The sequence below is a fragment of the Protopterus annectens genome, chromosome 5.part1 (genome assembly GCF_019279795.1).
Source record: "Protopterus annectens isolate FY-2018-M chromosome 5.part1, PAN1.0, whole genome shotgun sequence".
NCBI lineage: Eukaryota > Metazoa > Chordata > Ceratodontiformes > Protopteridae > Protopterus > Protopterus annectens.
The window spans coordinates 764,299,514-764,324,696 of NC_056736.1; positions in this window are offsets into that span (position 1 = coordinate 764,299,514).

Genomic DNA, 25,183 nt, shown 5'->3' on the forward strand with positions numbered 1-25,183 from the left:
GCATTCCAAGTTATGTGGAAATGCTAAGATCAAGTTCTGGGTTCTTGAAGAGGTGAAAAGAGGTGACAGAGGAGGTGATTGGGAATCTTTATTAGAATACAGCGAATTGATTTGGCAACTCAGGCTCGATGCCTGTGGTCCCAGTGGGATGAATGACCATCTCTCTATTAAACCTGCCCTAAAACTGTTTGCCAATAATCCTAAATTGAGTTAATACATTTATATATATTTCTTTATATATTTTTTATATGATCACACTTACATATTAGATATATAAATATAATACATTTCATCAGTTGTTTATTTAACAAGTTTTTTTTCCCTTTTGGACATTAGGTCATTATTTTTACCATTATTAAGGAAGTTTTTAATTTTATACACATTTAGGTACTTTTTATATATATTCATATATTTTTTTGCAAATCATTGAAGCACTCTACTCAAATAATAGAATTTGCATTTTATACATATACTATACATTATATGTTATGGTTCACCAATAATTATTATATGTATATTTGTATGTGTATTAGTGTTTTTTAAAAAGTTTTTAAACACCTTGCAATTTGCACAGTGTATATATATATTTTGTGACAGAGTCCACAAATTTAAAAAGTGATTTCATCTGATGCAAGAATTAAGTTGTTGCCTTATTAATTAATTGATTAAACATTTAATTACCCAATGTATTTAAGGCATGTTACAACTAGTAACAACGGATTCTGATGAAGTCTTGTAGTGATAGATGAAAGCGCGCTCAATCCCAGTTCTTTGTACATGTTTACGGCTGTTCATTAAACTTATTGTTTTTACAATACGAGTGGCTGATACATTGGTGGAATATCCATTTGAATTACTTTCTGGTGATTTGTACCACTGTTTTTGGGAGAATACCCTTTATGGTAAAGCTAGCGGAGGTGTTTTACTTTGTCATTTTTTCTGAAGAGAAGGAGTTGTGGTAGTGGTTATTTGTACTCTGCTTTCTGGAGCTTTTCTCCCTGGACCTTTGCTGAAAATGGACATATATCCAGTCGGACTTTCCTGGTAAAGAAATGTAAAATAAATAAATAATACACTAAATAATAAATTAAAAATATATATGTTCCACTCCAAAGTAAATTCAGTGCCAAATTTAAAATGAATCCATATGGTGGAATCCAAATATAAGCAGGCTGTATAGTACAAGAAAAAAAAAAAAACATTGCATGCAAAAATCAGTCTAACTCTTAAGATGCCAAAAACACTCATGCAAAATTTAACATGGAGCTCCAGACCCTGATCAAATAAACCAAAGCCGGATATAAGGTAAAAATAGCCACCCAGGCAAAGTATAATGGCAAAGCTTTCTTTATCTGTGTTAAAAACCTCAGAAACAATGCCCAGCACTGAGCAGAGCTAATAGCAAATGATATCACATACTCAAACTCAGACGCCATAGTCAGTCTAGTCGCAGGTAAATGTAGCTCAAACTTCACCCCCTCTCCTGTCCAGTATTCCAGATTGCATACCCATATCTGTACCTCCCCTCAAATGTCCCAAGAACAAGTCCTCAGTGCACTATCCAAGACCAAGAGTAATACCTCTGTGGGAATGGATAACATACCAGGCTACCTACTGGCCAGCCTGAAACAGCACTCATCAGACCCCCTTCAGAGCTATTGAATAGCAGCATTCAGACAGACTTAATGTCAGATGAATGGAGGGCAAGAATGGTCATCTCCTGCACAAAGGTGGGGCATCAACAGGCCTGGACAATTATAAGTCCATCAGCTGGACCAGCCTCATTTGTAAACCTGTGGAGAGGACTATTATAGAATTGATAAATAAGGACATAAATAATCTACAAACTGCCGGACCAGCCTCATTTGTAAACCTATGGAAAGGATTGTTATAGAATTAATAAATAAGGACGTACATAATCTACACACTGTCAACCCCAGCCAGCTCAGATTTGTCAAGGGCAGATTCTGCCTACTCATCCTAGTCATCTTCTTCATGTAGGTTACTGAAGCAATAAACAAGGGCTAACCAGTGCACAACACATATCTAGACTTTGCAAAGGCATTCAACACCATCTCATACTCAGGTATCATAGATAAACTCTCCTATCTAAATGTAAATAACTGTGTAACTCACTGGATAGCAAATTGGCTCATAAACAGAATCCAGGAAAGTAAAGTGGGAAGCTCTTCTTCCTCCAAAAGACCTGTCAGTAGTGACGTACCACCACAGTTCAGTCCCCTGGCCACTCCTCCTTGGCATTTACTTTTAGAAGTTAAAGAAAATGTTAAAGTTTTACGGATGATCAAGTTTGCAGATGGCTGTAAACTTTGTGCCATCATACCTTCCCCAGAGAACAACAAGATCCTCCAAGAGTTCCTTTCTCAAACAAATAGCAGGTGTCAAAACCATGGACTAAAACTACATGATGAGAAATGTATAATAGTATCCTTTGGCAAATGTGACTTCCCTCATAGCTATCGCATTGACAGTGCACCCCAGACAGCTGATCCTATAGTCAGGGATCTGGGAATCCGTGTCAACAATAAACTGTCATTTGGCTACTTGTCCTTTTTCATTTTACAGCTTATATCTAAAGGCATGGCTTCTAGGTCCAGTGATGTAACCAGTCCACTGCACTCAGCTCTTATTAGGCTCATCGCTGAATATAATGCCCCCTTTGGTATGTACTTGTCTAAAAATGTGTCACAACTGGAATGACCACAGTGCTTTCCCATTAAAGAAATCAAGGTCATAAACCATAAAAAATATGCAGACCATCTCAAAGCCTTATTTCTGTCCTTGATATTATAGAGGCTACTAAAAGGTGACCACTTCTTCCCATATGTAGCCTCAACACATACTGTACTGTACTGTCAGACCTATTGCACATTTACAGTCCAGTGGTGGTGTAAACCCAAACAAGGGATCTCAATCGCTTTTGCTTAATAAAGATGTTGGAGGGCTAATGGACCTGTCATCCACTCCATGTAAAGCAAAGTACTTCCTTTACTCTTTTCAAACATAATTTGGATAACTGGATAGTAAACCATAAATTCATGTGAGATTATCACCCGTGACAAGTTAATGTCCTAATATATCCTTGTCTGCTTGTCTCTGGGTTATTCATATGCAAAATGTAAGGTCTAAAAAAACTTCCACGGGAATGTAAGGCTAGGCTTCTTAATATCATCACAGATCAATAGCCTACTAAGTACCTATGAACCTATATTGTGGGCGCATGAATGGGAAAAAGGGACCGTCCAATTTGCAAGAGAAGAAATATATGCTACAGACATCTGGGTCTCAGAACCAGTTGCAGATGAGGCCATGCCTAGTAATGGTAAATGGGTACTGTTAGGTCTGCAAAAGAAGATCTTGTTGGACATCACACTTCAAGAACATTAATGACATGAAGTAGAGCTTTAGAGTCTCCAACAAGTCCAATAAATTCTGAAAAAAGTCCAATATTTCCAGATTTTCATGTTCTGTCATATTTCAGAAATATAATTATTACATTGTAATCCCACATTAAGTTACTGGTTTTATTAATATTCATCTCCATTTCCCATATCCTGCCTCTGTTTCATTTCCAATGTACGTTATTTTTTTCTAGTCAACTCTCATGCTCCCTTCCTTCTTTCCAACATTTTCTGTTGAAACAGTGGAAAAGGTTTCACATGTATAGTCTATCTGTGGTCTTTATTACAAGAAGAAAAAGAAAAATAATCTCCTTCTGTTTCACAGCTCACTTTTTGTTGGGCAAACATTTGTATTTCCTCCTTAGCATGCACTTCATCACAAAATGATTTTGTCCCTCCAGGGAAGAATACCTTGGAGACAGCTGGGTACAGTAATTTGAATCTCACACCTGTGTCTCAACATTCCCTGAGCACTGGAATGAATTTACTCCTGGTCTGCTGAGTATACGAGTAATAATTCTCTAAAAATCTCTGCTGTCTCCCACTTTTAGTATTTTGTCCTTCTCCCACAATTTTGTCAGAATCAATTCCTTCCCCTGGTAGGATTGCATCTTTACTATTAAAGGTGTAGGCTGCTTTCTGATATTCAGGTATGGAGCATATACATGATGTGCCCTTTCAACTAACAGCTCCTGCTGTGGAATGCCAGTCCAGTTGCTTATTTGTGCTTTCATAAAATTAATGCAGTCTGTTCCTTCCAGCTTCTCTGGTATAGATGAAAATCTCAGTTTCCCCTATGTGCTCTGTCCTCTTATTCTATTATTTTTTGAAACATAGAAACTCACTGGCAAACACAAACTAGTAAAATCACAAATACGGTCACAGCAGCAGTAGAGTAAACACCAACAGTTTATTAAAACTTAAAGCGCTTTCCGTTTGCTGAATATGCAAACTTCTTTAGAAGTAAAACAATTAAGAATAAAGCAACCTTTTAAACACTCAATCCAAAAAACGCGGGACAATCAAATCAATTGTTACCACTTCACATGATACATTTAAAGTGATATACATGTCTAAGACTATAAAAAAACATTATAAAAAATACTCCAAACTATTACGGAATATGAAATAAAAATACATTAATATATTACAAATAAGTCTCATTGAGACCTGGTAAATTGTATGCATTGAGTTTAATTTGTCAAATGAGTTCAGACTCTTCAAGTTTTAGAGATGTAGGACCACCTCTGGTGTCTTGTAACACTTGATCAATGGCCATAAATTTGAATTTACGGTCAACATTTAATTGGATGAATGAGAATCAATGAGACTTGTTCTATCAGTAGCATTTTATAATTGAGGAGTCTGCAAAGATAAAGGTTAACAACAGTTAAATATATTTTATATATATTTTTTATATTGTTTAAGTTTGATTCAGTGGTTAAACAAGTAACTTTTTGAAACACAAGTTAATTTTTATATGTTATTTAGGTATGGGTTATTGTACTTGTGCCAATTGGTTACTTATTTGTAATATATTAATGTATTTTTATTTCATATTCTGTAATAGTTTGGAGTATTTTTTATAATGTTTTTTATAGTCTTAGACGTGTATATCACTTTAAATGTATCATGTGGAGTGGTAACAATTGATTTGATTGTCCCGCGTTTTTTGGATTGAGTGTTTAAAAGGTTGACTTATTCTTAATTGTTTTACTTCTGAAGAAGTTTGCATGTTCAGCAAATGAAAAGCGCTTTAAGTTTTAATAAACTGTTGGTGTTTACTCTACTGCTGCTGTGACCGTATTTGTGATATTTTGAAACATCTCTTCCTGAGTAGTCTCATATTCAACCAGCCTTTTCTTCATTTCGACCTCTGACTTTTGCAGTTTTCTCACCTCATCTGAATATCTGTTGAAAGCTTCTTCCATGTTTTCCATCTTTTTGTTTTTGTGTTGATACACTCCATTAGTGTTTCGTTAATTTTAACCAGGTCTGTGTGCAGTTGTTTTATATCTTCATATAGGGTACTGGAAGTCATGTCTGGAGGTTGCATTGTTTTTTTGATGAACAGCTGCAGAAATTTTCCCACTCAATGTTTCTTCCTCACTTTTTGTAGCTGATTTTTTCCAGGAGTTCTGTATTTCCTTTTTTCCTGGCATACAGAAGTACACTTACTAGCCAGTTACTGAATTTATCAATAAACACTGGGAGAGCTAGAGTCATGCTGTTACGCAATGTGCAGCCATCTTGAAAGTCCTTGTATGGCAGCTGTTATTCTCCTTAAGGATCTGCATCGAAAATCCCACTCGCTCCTTATTTCTTGAATTTCACCCCTGCTTCATCAGTATCCCTTTCGACTTTGAATTATAACTTTCTGCTTGTGTTATGTATATGAGCTTAACTGTGTAGTTATAAAATACCCCTTCAGATCAGGTAATCTTAAACCACTGTGTGCTATTGTAAGGATCAATGTATCCCACTTGACCCTTGCCTTCTTCCCCTCCCAGATAAAAACCTTCACCTCTTTATTAACTCATTACATCCATGTGACACCTCCAGGTGCATATGCAGTTAACTTCTACTGATGCCTCTAGGCGTCAAGCATTGCTTGTTCATATTTGCATCATTAATTCCAAAACCATGCTATGTACAAGATTTTTAAACATTTCATCTTAAAGCTTACATTACACAATGGCAAGCTCAACTGCATTAATATTTCACCTCTGTCTAGTGCAGTTAAATAGATATTAACTGTTGTTTTTATGATATTAGTTTATATAGATATGATTTTCAAATTTTTGTAAATATCTCCACAACCAAGTAATGTAGACAGAACTCATTAGCCCCCTATGAAAGCTCTCACCTAGATGAATAAAATGCTGCTGACGGTATGTGCATAACTTTGGTGGTTGCTGAGATATTGTAAGTTGTTTATAAAATATTACAAATGTAATAGTTACTGTATTTTCTGTAACTTACAGAATTTGGTTTAAGACCTAGAACCTAAAAATACCACTACTATAAAAAATAGTTTGTGCTGAAGAGTTTGCCATTTACACTTCTTTTACAACCACTATAGTTCCAAAGATATGAACATTTGTTTGAAATGTGAGGACATAATTTGATTCTTTCAAAATGCTCAGACTCCGCCCATTGGAAGTTACAGTGCATTCTTCCCAAGCTCCATTGGAGTAAATGAGTTAAATACTGTCCACAGCTTCTCTGGTTGATAAAACATGCCTGTCTCATATATAAAACTAAAGGGAATAAAACATTTTACTGCTTGTATCTTACTAGCCACATTCATAAACAACAGCTTCCAGTTTCTCAGTTTTGTATTATCTTTTGTTTAGTCTTTTTCCGAATATCCTTTGCCTCCATAACATAATCCTTTTTAATCCAGACTCCTACATACTTCATTTTATTATGTCCCCATAAATACGATTATTGCTAAACCAATTCATGTGTGGATAGATGGTTTGTAACTACAACTGTTGTTTTGTCTTTGTTAATTTCATGTCCTGAAAAGACTTGAAATTGTCTCAGAATGTTCCACAATACTGAAATGTCCTCTTCTGATTTTATCAGGTGCTAAATAATATTGTCTGCAAATAAAGCCAACTTTTCTTGATCATCATACAAATTATGTCCTTGAATTTTTGATTCCCTTATTTTCTTAGCCATTGGCTCTGAATATAACGTAAATTGCAAAGGGGAAAGAGGGCACCCTGCCTGGTTCCTCTGTTCAGACACAACTTAGAGAGGAATCCTCCTAATTAATTTTTGCCTCCAATCCCTCACATATCCTCCTAATTAACCTTATAGTTTTATCAGGGAATACAAGTGCTTCCATTTCCCTACTCATAAAGTCCCAGCTTACTCTAGTGAATCCACAAAAAATGCCCAATATAACGGATAAAACTTCAAAAAAGGTTGAAAGTTGCTGGAAGAACAAAGCACCAAAAAAACGGTAATAGCGTAAGAAAGATTTAATTTCCGCTTTCGTCACAACTTCATCAGAATACAAAAAACATGGAACTTGGTCAGTATATATAACCCAATCAATTTAAAAAAACAATTAACTCACTTAATTAAAAAGACATAGTAATATAATACTAGTTTTAACCACAATATTCATAAAAACTTATACATTAAAACATACTTTTAAATCTATATCTTTATTTATCACTAATTTACGATATTTTAGAAAACACTTTAAATTAATGCTTTCGTTTAAGCCTGGGAAAATATCAGATTTTAATTTTATCTGCCATAAACATTCCCGTTGCTCAATATAATTCTTGTGGTCCCCAGCTCTTCCATCTAAATTACATTTTTCCAATACTGAAAATAAAAATTTATTATATGAAGTACATACGATGGAATGTTTATATAAAGCATTATTAAAATCTCTAACCCTAATGGCATATAGGTGTTCCTTTATACGTGTTGCTAAAGATCTCGTTGTCATCCCCACATAAAAAGCTGGGCATGAGGAACACAAACTCACATAGACCACTCCGCTAGTATTACAATCAATGTAGTCAGCAATTTCTATAATCCTGTCAGAACTCATAATATTAATATAAGGGCCCTCAGAAATATATCGACAGACATGACAATGCTGGCATCGAAACATACCTGCAACTGCAGTATTTTCTTACATCCTGTTTCCCTCTGGATCATCATTGTGCTATTAATGTTGTCAAATGCTTGCTTCCCCTCTACAAAACCACATTGATCCACATATATCAATTTTGGTAACACATTTGCCATTCCTTTAGCTACTATATTCATAAACACTGAACAGTAAAGCGAAGCGGATCCAGGAGCACTCAAGAACCAAGTTAAATAATATTAACGTATTTTATTAAGAACGTTTTGGCTTCTGTGCAACAGAAGCTTATTCAGACAGATAAAAGAAGTGCCAACAGCACTTTTTGAATGCAATAAATTTTGCAGACATGATGTCATTTCCTTGGCAACCAAAATGGTAACCAATAAACCCATTATTAGGTTTAAACTTTTTAAAGGGTGATTTATATGAAAAAATTTCTTTCCGTTGACTTGAAATGTGTTTTTATGCTGATTGTACACTCCACTTTGTTAAATGGGTTTATTGGTTACCATTTTGGTTGCCAAGGAAATGACATCCTGAGTGCTCTTGGATCCGCTTCGCTTTACTGTTCAGTGGTTCTTGTTATATTCATAAACACTTTATAATCATAATAAACTTGAAATGGGCCTGTCTGAAGCTGGGTCTGATGGGTCTTTACCATTTTTAGGTATGCAGCCACCACAGCTTCCTTCCAGGATGTTTGTGTGTTGCTCCCTCTCTGGGCCAGTAATCAAGGAGCCTGAATCCTCACCACTGACACTGGTGAGGGATGTTCATTTGGAATAAAGATAGGTACACACAGGATTTCCAGATTTAGCTCTCTGTACCAGGCAGGATTTCCCTTAAGATCACACAAGGAACACACTCAGTCTTGGGTCTGAGTTTCCCTCCCTCTCTCTTTCTCTCTCCGGGCCCCCAGTAAAATTCCCCAATGGCACAGCTATAGAGCTGAGTCCTCAGCCTAGTGTTTCAGGCCAAATCCTTCACCACTCTTTCTGTGAAACCAGTGCTCTGTGTTCCTGCTCCAAGTAGCTGACATACACACACACTCTCTGTGAGATTTGATTTTGACACACACACACACACACACACACACACACACACACACACACACACACACACACCTGGAAAAGGCTGGCACATGTTTACTAGCTTTACCCTTCTGCCAAGACTATAAGGTAGCTACTGCCACCAGGACACTCCAAAGCCAACTACTCTAAGGCTCTCACAAGGGTACCCAATTATGCTGAGTGAAATTAATATTAATACAAATGGTAATATCGACCAATGCAGTAAGGCTGTCAGGAGTGGCCACAGTGTCACCAAATAAGTATAAGTACTCTCAAAGGTTAAATACTCTTTAAATGACCAGCCAGAATAAAAAGTTTAAATATATTTAATAATACATAGTAAAATAAATTGAAAATACTAAATATATATATATACAATAAATACCAGAATTTCAGTCACAGGAAATATTAAAATAATGCAGATGAAAATATTCACACAGATACAGAGAAACAGTACTTAACTAATCTCACTATATTTTCCTGACTGATCTAAAGAATTATTATTCCTCGGTTTCTTACTAACGTTAGGCAAGATAAAGAAGGTGAGGTGGTACTTCTTTGTCAAGTTCCAAAATCAGACTGCTTTGAGACTTCTGTCTCATCTAGTATTAAAACATTTCAGTCCTAGATTATAGAATGACTTCACATATATCTGGTCATCTGACTTCTGGTTCCTATACTACCCACTTTACTAGAAAATGGACCAGAATCTCACACATGTTACCATTCACACAGATAGAGCTTTGTTAAAATGTGTTATAGCATCTAGAAGCCATAAAAACATTTCCATACTTCCACCTTTCCAGGGTAGCAATTAGTTCACTGCCAAAGAAATGCAGCATGATTCCTAATCCTTGCTTTTACAGACATTTCATTTCTGGCTGCAATCAGAATTGTAACATACAGTCTTTATGGCCTACCAGGTAATTTAATTTCAGACCATTTTTAAGTTAGCTAGACTGAGATTAACCTCTTCTCTTCCAGTATCCTCTGTTACAGTATTCAGTTCAACAGTTATAATACAGTCTGACATACAAGTGTATTTCCTTTTCTGTCTAGCAGGACACATTGTTGGTACATTTTTAACACAAGCAGCTTTACAAATACATTTTTCAACCCAAGCATCTGTACTGTACTAATCAGTTTGATATACAAATGACATGTAATTCTTTACAAACTCTAGTTAGCTATGCTGACATATGTTATGCATCCACTGCCCTACTTCTCCTGGCATAGATGTCAATACTCACATCATCAACAAAACCTTCCAGATTTTTATCATTTTCTTCCCTCCTTGCTTTCAAACTTCCACAGGACGACCATGGAGACATATACATCACCATTTTATCTCACCTCCTTCTATCTTCAATGTTATTTGTTGAGGCTTGTCTATCTCTAACCTTGGCATACCTAAGTCTTCCATAAATATTCTCATTTGTGCTTTTTATTGATCTCCACATTCCTCTGCTTTATACAAAATTTTCATGAATTTCCAATATATTTCTAATATTCAACAGGATCTCTGGTTATTTTACTTGTTGCAGGCTCGCTATGTTGGGAAGCAACCCTTTCTACTTTCTGTTGCCTAAGTTGTTGTGCTAAAAATTTTTGTGTTCTAGAGTTATTATCAAAAAACAGAATCCAAAAGAAAATGTTAAACCACAAAGAAAAAAACGGTCACAATGGCAGATTGCAGACAGTAAGAGCTGTGAAATCCCCTGCACGTCTAATATTCCTTGCCAGTACTGTTTGTAAAAAATACACCAATATAATCTAGGGTCACTTCACTTTATTACAAGCAGATATAAGTGCTTTCATCCCAAATCATGCTAACAGGAACTTCATCAGATACCCAGTATCTGATGAAGTTCCTGTTAGCATGATGTTATAGATACATTATATTAGACTTGCAGCGGATTTCACTGCTGTTGTGACTGTTTGTTTTCTTTATTATCAAAAACAGTTACTTTTACAGCAATCTGTCTAAACTCATGCATATTATCCAGATACTCTCTTATTCTACAATAATTAACCTTTGTCAGCCCCTCAAAATACTTTTTATTACTTCTTAACCATATGTCTTTTTCTTTTATTTCTATCCTATTTTAAACTGCACTTTCATTTTATTCCACCCGCTAGCTGTGACTTCTGAAAAAATTCTATAATAACTCTAAATAATTCCCACTACCCATTCCTTAAATTCCTGTCTTTTTAACAGGTATATGGGGAAATAGCAGTGCCTCATCTATACTTCATTACCCTGCATTTTTATCTTAGTTGTTATTGACACATGATCTGAAGTAGTTATTAGTTGTGTGCCAAACCCTTCATGTTAATACACATATTCCTGTGAAATATAATGTCTAGCTAGTTTAACCCAGTTGTTGTACCTTAGGGAACAATTTGTAAATTCTCTCCGAGTTCCTACTACTGAATTCACATATTACATACCAAATATTTGTATACATTTCTTCAGAAATATATCCTCTTTTGTTATATTTTCCTTTCTAGATTCCACATATACATCCCCACTGTTGCAAATGAAGTTCCAGTTCCCACCTATAAGTAATATTCCTTGCTAAAAGCTGCTTATTTCTGCCAAATTTTCCAAGGCTCCATAATAGCAGTTTTATATGGAATATAAATACATGCCAAAGTAATCATCCTCCCTTGCCAGTAGTCCATTACTACCACAAATCTGCCATTACAATATTTGTTCATCTGATATCACCATTGTAGCTCCACCTGTAATTAGTATAAGTCTTACCTTTTCCTCTGTCCCAGGTATTCTGATAAATATCCATCCTGAAATCATTTCTTTATAAAATTCTAATGCTCACTTCTTTACAGATGTGTCTCCTGTAGCATCGCTATTTGCATACTGCATTTCTTAATATAATTCAATACTCTTACCTTTTTGTCTATACCTTTGAAGAAATTCATGTTCCAAAATAATGTGTTTACTGTAGCCATTTTGATAAGAACTGAACTTGTTATTCCCACCTATTATACGACATACTTTTTAAAATGTTTATCGTCAGGTTTTGTGTTATATGTACCCACTAATGTTTGGTAGGTTAGGTTGTTTCTTGTCATCTTCATTTGAACCTATGTCACATGTTACAAGACTTTTTATTTTAATGAAGACCCTCAAACAAATGCCCAAACACAACCCCAGAACCTACTAACTTAAAACAAACACACTAAACTATGTATATATTCAAATAATGAAGTTTAACCCTGCTGAAAGGGACAATTTTCCCAAAATGATAACTGCAAAAACAGAGATTAACTAACTTAAAATCAAGGTCATCCTTGCTAAGGTGCTTGTTATAGCCTGTGCTTTTACTTATAAAACTAAATTATATATTGTTCTAGTAAATACATTAAAGTATTTAGTTATCAGAAAAGCTGGTGTCTCTTATTCACTTCCAATAATTTCAAACTTTATTTTCTACTGAACAGCTTGTCCTTGTACCTTTTAATTTTGCATTTCTCTCAGTTTATTGCATTCAATTTCAATCAGCTTGTTTCCATGGAAAAATAAAAACAGTAAGTACTTCTCAACTAACACCGAACATGTATTTGCAAAAGGAAAACTGTTCATTACACTGTGGTCACTCTCTAAAAAAACACTTGCTTAAACAAAAAAATTGTCATTAGATTAAGCCAAGGAGATTAATTCAGACATTCACCAATGCAAAAATTAAAGAAAACAATTAAACTCTCTATATATTAAAATCGGTGCACTTTACACTTCATCCTCCAGCCCAACAACCCAAGACTGCAGCCTATTAACTTTTATTCAGTGTTTCTTTTCTTTTTTTACATTGTCATGCCTACATTTCTTAACTCATTACATCCAAGTGATGCCTCCAGGTATATCTGCAGTTAACTCCTACTGATGCCTCTAGGCGTCAGATATTGCTTGTTCATATTTGCATCACAAATTCCAAAACCATGCTATGTACAATGTTTGAAAAGATTACATCTTAAAGCTTACAGAATAGCAAGCTCAAGTGCATTAATATTTGACTTCTGTCTAGTGGAGGTAAATAGATGCTAACTGTTGTTTTTATGATATTAATTTACATAGATACAATTTTCACATTTTTATAAACATCTCAACAGCAAAGTAACACAGACAGAACTCCTTAGCATTGTATGAAAACTCTCGGTTAGGTCAATAAAATGCTGCTGACAGTATGTGTGCAACTTGAGCGGTTGCTGAGATACTGTAAGTTGTTTACAAAATATTACAAATGTAATAGTTACTGTGTTCACTGTGACTTATGAAATTAGGGTTAGGACCTAGAATCTAATGAATGCTACTAGTATAAAAATAGTTTGTGCTGAAGAGTTTGCCATTTATACTTTTTTCATAATTCCTATGGTTCCAGAGAGATGCACATTTGTTTGAAATGTGAGGACATAATTTGATTCTGCCAAAAGGCTTAGGCTCCGCACATTGAAAGTTATAGTGCAAATTCATGAGCTCCATTGGAATGAATGAGTTAAAACTAAAAAAAAAAGAGTACTTGTTTACTTTGATATCTTTACCACATACAACACTCACTGAAAATGCTTTACTATATAACATACAATTTATATCATGAGATGTTTTATACAAATACTGTTAAGAACAAAAAATGTTTTACTTAGGGCCGGATTCACGATGGCTTGCACGGAGTCTAAGAGTAGAGTAAGACTCCATGCAGCCATCATGTCTGATGAGCGATCCAGGAACAGCCTACAGGGGCTTGCAAGAGAGTTCCTAAAATGGCTCTTACACAGACAGGGCTGGGATATGCAAATTACCTCCATTGCAGGCAAAAGGCATGCAAATGAGGTAGATTTGTGATTCAGGAAACCCGAACCTGTCCGAGTAAGAGCAGTGTTATTTGCAGAAATGTACTCAGTTGACAACTGAGTACCGTTCTGCAAATAGCAAAACGGAGCCGTGACAGCTCCAAATAAAGGTTGCATCCAGTGCAGGAAGCATGCCAATGGCCAAATATACGGTCATTGACAATGTTTCCCGATGCAATATGAAAAAACAAAAATTATTTTTTCACCGATTTCCGATGTTTAAGCGTAGTGCAGCACTGCGCAAATGGGCTGCGCTCTAAAAAACCAGAAAACTAAAAATTAAAACCCACAAATGTGGATCTTATTTAAATTGTTAATGTACAATGCAAGGGAATGGCAGGCTGAAGACAACATGGCCACCGAATAGAGTTGCTAAGGGGGGAAGCTCAGTCTAAAAGATGTAACCAAGCATTAGTAGGCAATCCTATGCAAAGGAGGGTTAGGATAGTGAATCACAAGTTTACATAGCAAATGAGCACAGTCAGTGGAGTGTAGGAGTAGGATAAGGGGAGTAACAGAGTAGAAGATAGGTGACATCACGAGTGGGGTATGTATGAAAGAAGTGAAGCTCATTGGAGCAGAGTGGCATGTGTCAGCTGTCATTTCCACATCATGGAAAGAGGTGTGTCAACAGGTAGGCTAGGTAAAGACATGAAATGGAAGGTGTATGCCGTGGATAACACCAAAGTTTCTTGCTGAGCGTGCATGCACACGTGTGCGCGCCAGTAAACCCAAGTAAGACAGAGTGCGCGCGTGTAAGCATGAGTGCGCGCGATTAAGCCAGAGTAAGCATGTATAAGGCTGTTGAAAGAGTTGTAAGTGCATTTGCGCTGGTGTGCACGCGTTTTAACCTGAATATGCAAGTTTTAGTGCGTCTAAGCATGTGTGCGCCCGTGTGAGCTGGTGTGAGCATGTTTGCGCTTGTGTGCACGGCGCTGCCCCCCGAGGAAACATAAAGGAAAAGGGAAGCAGAACAAATAGTAGCAAGCTACTAGGGAGTACTAGCAGAGCTAGCAGGTGAAAACAATCAGAATCAGACAATTACACAGGCAGTACACTAGCCCAGCCCAGCCTAGCACTTAAAACTCTGCAAACAACAGTCCATTATGTTTCTCACAACAGACACTGCAGTAAGGTAATAGAAGTGAAAACTGAAAAAGCTTTACTGAGACAAAGAAATGTTAGGGGCTGTCATTGCTGTTATAAGGTGACATATGCAACATGCTGAGGGTGGTGACAATGGAAATGCTGCTGGACAACCCACAGTGAGGAGACAGAGAAGAGTGTACAGGCCCAGGGTAACCTACCAGGGGCTACATGAGCTGTTGATAGTGGAGCGCTATAGAGTGGACAGAGACCTCCTGCAGCAAATTGTTGAGCTGTGCAGGCCATGCCTCACACCCAGAACCAACAGAGGGGAACCCATCCCAGTGGAAACCAAGGTATGTGTTGGCCTAAGAATATTAGCAACAGGTACCTTCCAGAGACCAACCAGTGATATGATGGGGATATCACAGGCATCAGCATCCAGGGTACTGCACCAGTTCCTGGATGCCATGTCAGCACATGTTGGTGATCATGCATATTTTCCCAATTCCCGTGAGGTATTGGCCAGCAATATGCATCTCTTCCAGCAAATAGTGGAATATCCTGAGGTAGTGGGTGCAATAGACTGCATGCACATATGCATCAAAGCACCAGCTGGTGAGCAGGGTAGGGTCTACTTCAACCGCAAAGGCTTCCCCTCCATCAACTGCCAGGTCATGTGTGATGCCCAGGGCATAATACTAAATGTGTGTGTGCTGGCTGCCCTGGAAGCTACCATGATTCCCATATCTGGCATCTGACGCAGCTGTACTAGACATTTGCCAATGGGGAAATCCCACATGGTCACCTAGTGGGGGATACTGGCTATGCACTGGAGCCGTGGCTGATGACACCCATCAGAAATGCACACACACCTGAACAGAAATGCCATAATGAGGCACACGCACAAACACGTAATGTAATCGAGCGTGTGTTTGGGCTGCTCAAGTCATGGTTCCGGTGCCTGGACACATCTGGTGGAGCCTTGCAGTACTCACCAACTACATGTACCCAAATTGTCATGGTATGTGCTATGCTACATAATATGATCCTGCGAAAACAGCTGCAGCAGGACCAGCATAGGCCTGGGCCAAACAACCCCCCACCATTGCCAAGGCCATCATAGGCAGAGCATGACTCGGAGGAGGAACAACATGAGCCTGCCCCAGTAGGCAGAAGGAGGCGTGCCCAGTATGTTTTGGCCTTGGCAAAGAGGCAACGCATAGCACATACACTGTCTCAGTAGGAACTCTGGAAATGATACCTCTCTCTGACTTGCACATATAGTAAAAGGGATGCCTAAGTTGACACTACCTGCTTTCAAACATGTACAGGGAGTGTAGTATGTGCATCCGACATAGGCAGCCCTGCAGCACCACCTAAGGCATGATTGCCATGTGTTAAGCAATATAAAGAAGTGCTAAACAGCATTTACCACCATGTAGTGTATGCAAACAAAATCGCACACACCAACTAGCACAACTGTGGTCAATGTTCAGTAATATTGGGCAATGTCCAGCAATGTTAGTGAATATTGAGCAATGTTGGACAAGCCTGGTCTAACTAGGGCATAGCTGAACAAAAGCCAACATGCTCATATTTGCTTAACTGGCCCTTAAGCAGTCTGGTCTGCTCAGTATGAAAATATAAAGCAGTGATGGGCCTTGAAGCCAGGATACTGTGCACTATAGCCAAAGTACTGAACCACTAAACCATGACAGTATTGCCTAGTGGTCAGTCTGTATGAAGGAATGTTGATATGTCTATGCAAAGTATCTCATGGAAACCCTGCAGGCACAGCATAATCCCTGTGAGTTATGACACAAAGGTGAGTCCTGCAGTAAGAACAGAACCCGACTTCCAACACACACAGTATAAATGTTAATATTGGTCATGTTCACACACATCAACAAATGTAGTGGACCTCAGATAGCAACATACTGAAAGGTCACACTGGGCATGCTCACACACTTGAATAAATGAGACAAATATCAGGCAACAAGACACGGAAAGCCTGAACCGGGCATGCTCATACACTTAGGCCATGTCTGAGTACAGCAGTGGGCCACACATATCTGGCAGTTGCATGTGTTAACCCAGGAACCTCGTACTATCCAGCAATCTGCCCTGTGTACACAGTTATATGACAACAGACACATATGTAATATAGTGGAACCCTGTCATAATCAAATATGTTCTGCAGATAAGTAAGTTGTTCATAGAAACTGGTAAAACAAAGACGATAAAGACCTGCAAACAGTATCAGCAATAAACATTGTTATACTAGGCTATCTGCCCTAGGGCATGTACAAGCCTAGCCAGAGTGTGTTTGCCATTTGCAACCCTGCCAGATTACTACACTGTGCATGTGAATAGTAGGTCACACAAGATAGCCCATGCACGTTTAGGCTAGTGCGCCTCTGGCTAGCAGGGACACAGAAGATATCCCAGGGGTAAACATACAATCTCCCATACAGTCGTCAAGATGTCTCCTGTAGGTGGTCAGTGGGTGGCTCTGCCTATGTGAAACTGGGATTACAATCCGGAGTGAGTGGAGTCTCTGGGATAAGAATCTGTCCCTCCAGCATGTCCTATTAACATCTGTGCTGAGGTATATGTCCCTGGAGTGTGTAGCTCCAAGGGAGACAGATATCCTGAGGTGGAGCATGTCCAGTAATTCTGGGTTGGGTATATCTGTAAACAACAGGCATACATCATATCCGAGTAGGTGGTAAGCGACTGAGTAGAGCTGGAGTTACTGCATCCGAACTGTGCAGGGCATCCGTGTGAGTCCCTAGATCTGCTTGGTGAGGAACCTCTCTGGCTAGTACAGTTGCTGCAGGTGTCGGGTAAGGTACACCCCAAATGTGGCATTGTAACCAAGCATGGTTGTGATGAGTATAGGGGTACAATGACCTCACTTGATCTAGATGTGAAACCATATGGGATAAGGTGGCCTGTATAGAAGGTCTGTCCAACCACTTTGGCAACGTGATTGTCAAAGGTGAAAGTACGAACAAGTCATGTCCCCAAACCCCTAACAACTCCTACCATATGTAATAGAGTACTACCTATGTGGTAATGTGTGGGCATGTTGTTATTCCCAAAGGGGATGACTATGCAACTAATGGCATTTATCTGTAGGCCATGGCTCAGGCACCAGTCATCCATCTCTGTGAGACCCTGTTTGAGTATGCATGTGGCAGCTGGAGAGTTGATTATGGCACCCAGTTTGCAGTCAAGTGCTAACATGGTCAGCCATATTCCCCCTGTGGTAGCCTGTACGTCAGACAAATATATACTGAACAAGAGAGATCCCAGGACCGAGCCGTGTGGGATGCCACGTGTAACTGGTGTATAGTCAGACATGGCACCTGCAATTCTGACCATGTGGGTGCTATCCCTGATCCAGGTAGCAATCCATCGTGTGAGATATGTGTCCATATCGACGCTGGTGAGCCTATGCATAATGGCCCAGTGGGTTATTGTGTAGAAGGGTTTTGCAAGGTTCAGGTAGGCTGTGTGGACAACCGTCCCTATGTCGATGGACCTGTTAACTGTTTAAAGAATACAAACAGGTACAAGAGGCATGATCTGCCCACAACAAAGCTGAAATGTGTAGGACACAGTGTCTGTAGGTTCCCAATGTCTATGTGTATGAGTCCCATGACAATATGCTCCATAGCTTTGCAGAACAGGCTAGTTAGGCTTATAGGGCAATATTGTCTGTGGCCCGTTGTGGCACCAACTCTGTGGAGTGGGACTTTTGTTGCTGTACACCATTCCTTGGGTACATATCATGTAGTAACTCCGATATTGAACAGTGCTGTAATGTAAGGGTTACGACTGTCATGAAGCTCGTGTAAGATGCAGGCCGGGACACTATCTGGTCGCATTGATGTTGTGATGTACGCTTTGGGGAGGGCAGCACTTACCCATTACTGTGTGATGTCAGGGAGGTTACACTCTGTTGGGATGGATAGTTGCTCCTTAGGGGGAATGGGGGAGACATCTGCAGTGAACCTGTTTGCCAGGATGTTGGCAATGCCAGTGTGTTCAGGGTAAGTTTAGTCAGTATGCAGTAACTCACAGCATATCAGTGAGTGTCCACCCAGGCTCCTGACATAACTGAAGAAGGCCGTGTGATAGTCCTATGTGTCTGGTGCAATTGTCCGGTAGAAGCGGCCCTTAGAAGAGTTCATGAGTGATCTTAGCTGTCTGCTAGTACAGATCACAGATGCCTTCCCCATCTGGGATTGTGCTCTATCATGTAGTAACTACCTCCTGACATTGTACAGCTTATTAATGGCTGGGGTCTACCAGACAGGTCCCCTGCCATAGGAGAGTGAGTCCTGTTGTTATGTGGGATAGCACAATCCATGCAGTCCACTAGGTGTCCATAGAATGTGTATGTAAAGGATTCAGCAGTCTGAGCCATATTTGCCACTGTCTCAGGGTCTCTGAAGGCTACCACCTTGCTTTGCTGAAGTGAGATGTTGGCTCATGAGAAGTTCACCAAGATTAACCAGGATGGGTGTGTGGAGGGTATATGTATGTCCAGTGAGATACATGTATGTTCTGACCTTACCAATGAGGAGTATATCCGCTGGTGTGGAACATAGAGTCCCCATGTTGGTGATGATCAGGTCCAATATGTATTCCCCCTTGTGGCAGTGCTTACTGGTTGTGCCATAGCATATGAGTCTACAAATTGTAGCAACTGTTGGGCGAGGGTGTTGGGGCTTGAGTAGTATCCCCAGTCAATATTTGTGTATTTGAAGTCACCCAATATAATGGTGTTTGTGGAGACCTACATATTCTCCATAGTTTCCATGAAAGCCGAGTGTGGTTCCTGAGTTTGGGAGGGTGGTCTGTAGCAGGCAACAAACTGAAAGGCAGTTTTGCACAATGGTAGTTGTATATGTATGGTCTGTGATGCTTTGTGCAGTGCTACTAACCCGGAGGTGTGTGTATCTGTAATGTATATGGATACTCCCCCCAGTTGTGTTGTCTGTTCCAAGTCTTGTTGTCAGACAGCATGGTATGAAACATAACCTGGTAGTGCTGGTGTCCATAAGTGAGCCCAAACCAGGTGTCTGTTAGTGCACAGATATCGCTATCCTCCATTCTGAGGAGAGTCCTGAGTGGCCGCAATATGAGGGTAACACATCTGGTGTTGAGCAGCATTACCCTTAGTGTCATTTAACCTGTAATGTCTATGGAGGTGGGTTTGTCTTTTGAGCCCTGCTTAAGAAAGGCACTATGGTGGTATCAAGAGCCTTAGCCAGTATTTGAAAGTCCAAGGGTGACAGGTGCAAGCTGTCCATAGTGAAGCTATGTGGCATGTCGAGCATGTCACCACAGGCTGACAGACACTGTATCCCCTATGAATGACACCAAATTATTAGCCAACTGTTAAATGTGATATGTTTGTCTGTATACTGTGACATCATAATTGGTGGGTGTAAGATGCTAGACAAGCTCATAGTCATACTGGCCTGGGCTACATGATCAGAGTGTTCCTCCATGTATCATGTCATGTGGTCCAGGGAGTAACGTCTGAGGTTTTACGCACCAGCATGGACAATGATGGTGCCAGTCCTGTACTTGCTTTGGAGTGACCTGACTGCATGTCTTATGTGGCAGATCCTGGCACCCGACAGACAGCCCAAAGTGATTTTTCCCTTGTTTGGGCTGGTGAGTGGTTCGTCAGAGTGTCTGACAATAAGTGTCGCCTATTACAAGTGTATTATGTGTGTTGTTTAACCTGAAGGGCAGTGACTGTGTGGCACATTGTGAACTATGTGATATGTGGGTATTGTAGTGGGGTAGCAGTTGTGTGTGTGTCTGCTTTGGAGGTCTCTGCTGCTTAGGCAGAGTTCATTTACAGCATCCGAGTATGTCTATGTGTGATAATGTGGTTTGAGTGCTGTCGCTAGAGGATATGTGAGACTGATATGTGGTGTGTGTGGTTACCTTCACCACCTGATAGACTGTGCCAGTCATGGGTCGAGAGAGTTCAGCACCCTGTATGTCTATATAGGTGCATCTCACACATATATCTGAATTTGTCAGGAGGAGGAGAGGATTGTCTGTGTACATGAGGCAGATGTAACATTGTGTCAACATCACAATATTCACCAGCTGGACTGGAGAGTACACACAAAACCACCCCTGGACATGCCAGGATATTATGATGACATACTCTGTAGCCTGATCACAAATGATCAGTAGGGTGTTAAGTGTGTAAAAGAGTATAACAGGGATTAGTGTTCAGGTTTGTTGGTGTTTTGTAAAGAGTAGCTGAGAAGGAGTCCAGACTGAATCATGACACCACCTTCAGCTATGTCATAAATAGCAATGTACACCCATATATGATCTGAGTCAGGGCCAACTGTACCTGACTGACAATGCCGACATCCTGACAGACAGGCCCATATATACATACCCACCTCCCACTGACGATAGTCCATATCATCATACCAGGAGATATCACATGTAGAATTGATGAGCAGCTATCGCCAATGACAAAAGCATGGCAGCAAGTGGAATACATTGATTCCCAATATGTGTCATGCATAAACTACAGAACAAACAGATCCTGCACCTGAACAGTCAGCTGTGCCTGGCAGGGGTGCTATGGACAGTATTGGGTACCAACCCTGACTGGGTACTGTCATCAGAGGCAGAGGTATGACGACTGGACCCACGGCCCTGCTGGGACTGGCCAGAGCCATGTGCACGTGGTCTACTGGGATGGTCAATGTACAGTTCAGATCCAGCTGCCACTACGGGAGTGGCTGTGAACTGTGGGCCATCTGTGACCACTGCCAGCTCTTGCTGTTGCTGGCATGCTTCCATTTCGACGTCGCAACCATCCCGCATGGTCCTGACTCATGGAAGACATATTGTGGAGGACATCTACTGTCTCCCCCCAACATCTATCAATGACCTTGGTGTAATTCCGGATGGCACCGGCAAGTTCATGGCTGCTGTCACTGATAGCGGTGTAATTGGCCCTCTGAGCCCTAAGTCCCTGTCTGGTGTACCGTTCCATACGTGCCTGAGCTTACATTACAGCCCGGATCATACTGGACGTTGTAAGACCTGTGAAGGCACATCTGCCAGGGGCAATATGACCAGCGGTGCTCCCCTGAGAACCCCTGGACCTCCGCCTATGTGGTACCGTTCCAGGAATTTGGCTATGGCTGCTGTGAGGGGATGCAAGTACCATGGGTACCACATTCTCCTGGTCAATGCCAACTGTATGCTGTCCCTCGCCTATGGCCATGGGTGATGAGGGATGTATTGGCAGTATGAGTGTGCGCATAGATGGGGTTGAACGCTGTGTTCTGTCGATTGGCGGACCAACGACAGACCCTGTCAAACCTTCCTGTGCCAGAATACATGTCTCATCATCACCACTATTTGTGGAAGTGGCTTCAGGTTACCTGCTGCTTTCAGCCACCCCTAACTCAGCACCTGTGAGAGGAAGACAGGAAACACACTTTACAGTCTGTACATGATGCATGCACACATGCACACATTAACACATGCACACATGCACACATGAACACATGCACACATGCACACATATACACTCCTCACTACAGCACATACACACACACACACACACACACACACACACACACACACACACACACACACACACCAGCCATCTAACACATACTCTATAGTGGGTGAAGGTGGGTGCCAGTATCACAAGGCAAACAGTCACCACACGTGTCAGCATGCAGAATATGTGTTGCACAAGACCATGCAGTGCAAGTGTAGGCTCCCCTGTTTCATGGCAGTGTACATTGCTTTGATGCAACTGTGTAGTTGTTCAGCAATTGGCTACACCCTGGAACACAATGTGTACCTGGAGACAACATTGCTGTGCAAGTATTATCAGCTCTGCAATGCCCTGTGCACCATCACAGACAGGTATACATGCCATGGCTGCATGTATCTGTGTGACACATAGATTTCCATGTCTGAGTACAGTGTCTGTGTCCATAGCAGATAATAGTGGGCACAGGTGGAGCACATGCCTGCTATGTGCACACACGGGATGAGTGGCGCATGTTGACATGAAGGAATCCCAATGTTCGACATGGCCAGTGTACAGTGGTTATGGTGAGTGTGGGACATATTGCAGATATGTCAGTGCCAGCCATGGCATGGCATGCTACACAACTGCAACATTAAACACCACACATACCCAATGTGTGCCATGTGACCTATACACCCACTAGCATTCCAGGACATATATGCAACACTTTGTTCGGATAGCAACTGCCGTGCATATTGTGTATACTGGCATATGTAAGCACACACACAATATGCTATGCATATTGTGTATAGGTGCATATGTTTGCACACACACAACATTGAGGTGCACAGCAATGACTGCTATGAGTAGTACTGTGGTCACTGTAACTGGATGGGGTGTAGTACCCTGTACCATCATCATCATGCATCTTGTGGTCACTCACAACTACTAATGTGTGCAAGACCAATGCCTAGCATGCTGTACCTGAACTGCAGTGCCGTGGCTATGTTCACAATTACACAGCCACTTTGTACATGGGTGTGTGAGGTGCCCGATAGGGAGCATTGCCTAACATGACTGTGTTATGTGTTGAAGAATGTTGCACAGCCCCATGATAGTCCTCTACCCCTGAGGTACATCATGTGTGTGTGCATGACATGTGGGATACTGAAGTGTGACCTTACAGCGGGTGTGTGGTAATGCCAAATGTAGCATGTTTTTGTGTCTTGCATATGATAAACATGTTCTGTTGTGTACAGCTGTAGCAACTATGCATATCCAATGTGCAGTACAGTGTTGCCACAAATGTGTCTGCTGCTCTGTGCATTGCATGTGATTGAGACAGCTACTGACTTTACTTAGATGTTTAATGTCTCACAGCAAACATGCACAGCATGCATTATGCGTAGGTGTGTTACATGTACATGGCCTACACCTCACCTATGACATGCACATGTCATTACCAATATTAAAGTGTTAACACACTCACCAGCATGTATCGTCTGCTCTGCTGTCACACCAGAGGGACCTACAAGAATATGACACAGCTTGTCAGTAGTCACAACTGTGGCATTGCTACTGTGAGTGTGCTAAACTACATCAGAACAACAGTCAACAGTCACAGGTGTACAGATACTATTCCAAATATCAGTATTGCACACAATAGGCAGCACAACTGCCATCTCACATATGCATATCCTAACAATACAGGTAACAGTAGTCTACAGCTCGGGCATATTACCTGCATGCTCCATGTCATCATGCTGGGTGGCTCCGGCCTCCATGATGATACATGTGTGATGCTGTTGCTGCTGTAGACCAGGAGCCACCATGCTTAGGAGCAGCTCCTCCACTCTGGTGAGGGGGGATGTATGGCCACCCTACCACCTGTGGCAAGCTGTTGTCTATGGATATTAGACACATGCCGCCGGACATGTCTAATTAAATCACTGCAGTGATGGCGTACCTGCTCATATGTCCAGTTATGCATCCCTATGTCATTTACCCGATGAACAAGACCTTGCCACAGTGCAGTACGCTCATGCTGGTGCTGGCTGGCCCTGGAAAACAGCAGTGTATAGTGCTGCACCAGGCTGTTATGTATTTCCTGGTCCTCTGCAGCTGTATAGGATGAATTGTGTTGATGAGCCATAGCCCTGGAAGACAGTTAAAATATGTGTGAGCATGTCATGTGGCACACTTAACATTATTAAGTACAGATATCGCTTAACTGCCATATATAGTATTTGTTTGTCTGTCAGAGGATACACATGTTCAATACCACATATCAGTGCTCAGCCCACAACTGGCTGACAGTGCCTGCCACACTCCATATAACAAACCAGTATACACCAGTACTCGGCACACTGTTTGGGATACAATGCACAACCTCGGCATGGGGGTATATATCAAGCTAATGCATGAAGAAATATGTCATCCAATGCAATGAATGTAAAGTACATTTACAGTATTACCAGTAAACCACCCTAGTCGTTGATGCCATACCCCTACTGAACTTATGTGCACGGTTGTTAATATAGCTGGCATACTGCTGTAACAG